The sequence below is a fragment of the Pristiophorus japonicus genome, unplaced genomic scaffold (genome assembly GCF_044704955.1).
Source record: "Pristiophorus japonicus isolate sPriJap1 unplaced genomic scaffold, sPriJap1.hap1 HAP1_SCAFFOLD_336, whole genome shotgun sequence".
Taxonomy (NCBI): domain Eukaryota; kingdom Metazoa; phylum Chordata; class Chondrichthyes; family Pristiophoridae; genus Pristiophorus; species Pristiophorus japonicus.
This window is the reverse complement of record NW_027253172.1, coordinates 314,780-317,794: the sequence shown is the minus strand read 5'-3', so window position 1 is coordinate 317,794 and position 3,015 is coordinate 314,780.

The following is a 3,015-nucleotide window of genomic DNA, read 5'->3' as shown; positions in this document are numbered from 1 at the left end:
CACTTTGCAGCTCTTCTTGTTCCCATGTAACAAACTATGGTTTCATTTTATTCATTCAAGCATGTGGACATCGCTAGCAAGGATTTAATGGCCTTCTCCTGTTCTTGTGTAACAGACTGGACGGGCTCAATTGCCTTCTACTATTTCTGAGCAACAGGTTCGTTGGTTTGGCATTGCCTTCTCCTCATCTATGCAACAGGTTCGCGCGACCGAATTTGTTGCAGTCATCCTCAGTATTGAATATCCAACTAATTTGGCGTCTTCCGCAAATTGAGAAATTATGTTTTTGATTCCTCGGTCTAAATCTTAAATATAAATTGTAAACAACAGTGGTCCCAGCACAGATCCTTCTGGAACAGCACTAGCCACCATCTGCCACTATGAAAGCTAACTTTTACCCCTACACTCTGCTTTCTGTCTTGAAGCCAGCTAGCTATGCATTTATCTAGTTGTCTCCTGATTCGACATTCTCTGACCTGACTTGCGGTTCTTTTTTTTCCTGTTTAACAATCTAGCAATCCTAGTATTTCTTTTATATATTCTAGCATGTTGAAGCCACAGGTGATAGACAAGCAGGAAAGAGGGAGGGAAATAAAACCAACCCAGACAAAAAGACAATTTAAAACATATATATATTTATCATAATAAGAAAATAAATAAATTTACAATTTTATTGCAAAAAATTGAATTTGATTTGATTGAAATAAATAAATAATTGTTTCTTAATCTATATATTTTTGATTGAACGAAGTCTGTGCGACTGCATGAAATGCACTGGAAATCAGGGTGTGCAGTCAGTAAATTCCCAAACACAGTAAGCCCATGGTGTAAGACAAGCCACGAGGGAAGATGTGGGCAACAAAGGCCATCTTTCAAAGTCGCGAGTGCTTTTCTGCAGGATCAGACAGAAGCTGCGTGTGCTGTGAAAGAGGTCAAATGTAATAGAGCCAATGCAGGCAGAACAGAAAAGCACATTTATTGTCAAATTTAAAAAGTAGGGAATGTATGTAAATATATGCATATATAAATATTGATACAGAAATTTATATAAACAAAGTCAGTCAGTCAGTCATGTCTTGTCTTGTCTTGATTTGATTTGTATTTGAAAATAAGGGGGAAGGAGCTCATCATGTCACACAGCCCATCCGCAAGCTCTCGCTAAAATCGCTATGTTTCTAACTTATATAATTTGCCTTCTTTCAAATGTGGAATACAAAAATCCCACAGCTGATTCTTCTCCTGTCAGGCAGTCCCCGAATGCGTGTTGAATCAAATCAGTGTGGCTTCAAGTTGCATGTAATGCATTTTTCCTCCCATGACATGAAATGCACAGTAAGATCGCGCAGAATGTTTGCACGCACTTCCTCGCTTACACAAACACACCAACAAACTAAAAATCCTGCATCCTCCAAAGGCAGTTTTTGAAATTTGAAATTTGAAATCCGGGACCGACAGCACATACCTTTTAAATGATAGATAATGATCCGATACTGATAGCACACCATTTTGGAGAGACAGAGAATGACCCCGGGCAGACCAGCACATCACCTTAAAAGGGATACAGAAACACAATGAACAAAAACAAAGCATTCTGTAAAACTCAGCAGGCCGTGAACATTCTGTGGATGAATTTCCCGGGCTCACGTTCAGTCAGATGATCATTCCGATATTTTAAGAAAAATGTAAAGTTTACAGATTTTTCCACGGAAATAGCGCCTGGAAAAAAATAGGCAACGAGGAAGGACAAAAGGGAATGCCTGTCATACAGTGGAGCGTAGGAGTGATTGAATAATAAATGGCACAATGCGAAAAGGCAAAGTGGGTGGTAAGCGGGCAATAAATTAACAAAGGATGGACCAGAGGAGGTGTTAGTGGGAACAGCAGAACCATTAGCAGACAATGGGAGCGGTTAATGGACACAATAGCCTCCACCTGTCCGTGTATAACGATTGCTTGCATCTGCTAGTGTGCAAAATACTCAGATGATAATTGGGAAGGACTGCAGCCACTTGTGCAACAGAAAGCGCAGGTACCGCAGCTAGCCTTCTGTGAAGTATTGTTTTGCTGCACAATTCACTATGCAGCCCAAGCCCAAATACTGACTTTGGTGTGAGTGGAACCCACAAATGTTTAATATGCTATGGATTAGAAGTGCCAACGTGCTATCCAGTGCACCACCGAGCCGCCAAATGTTGCATCAATCCAAAATTAAAATAGATGCATAATCTGAGCTAAAAACAGAAAAATCTGCATATACTCAGCAGACGAGGCAAAAACCTGCGAAGAGAGAAACAGAGTGAACTTGTTGGGTCGCAACTGGATCAATCTCTGCCGTCCAAAACGGATGCTCTTTCAGACCCGAATCATCATGTTACTGTTTGAAAGTGATGTTTTGTCATTGACTGATGGAACTTTTCAGCTTGGAAGGAGGCCACTTCGCCCCACTGTGTCCGCAATGTCCGACAAATACCTATCCAACCTGAACCCACTTTCCAGCTCTTCTTGTTCCCATGTAACAAACTATGGTTTCATTTTATTCATTCAAGCATGTGGACATCGCTAGCAAGGATTTAATGGCCTTCTCCTGTTCTTGTGTAACAGACTGGACGGGCTCAATTGCCTTCTACTATTTCTGAGCAACAGGTTCGTTGGTTTGGCATTGCCTTCTCCTCATCTATGCAACAGGTTCGCGCGACCGAATTTGTTGCAGTCATCCTCAGTATTGAATATCCAACTAATTTGGCGTCTTCCGCAAATTGAGAAATTATGTTTTTGATTCCTCGGTCTAAATCTTAAATATAAATTGTAAACAACAGTGGTCCCAGCACAGATCCTTCTGGAACAGCACTAGCCACCATCTGCCACTATGAAAGCTAACTTTTACCCCTACACTCTGCTTTCTGTCTTGAAGCCAGCTAGCTATGCATTTATCTAGTTGTCTCCTGATTCGACATTCTCTGACCTGACTTGCGGTTCTTTTTTTTCCTGTTTAACAATCTAGCAATCCTAGTATTT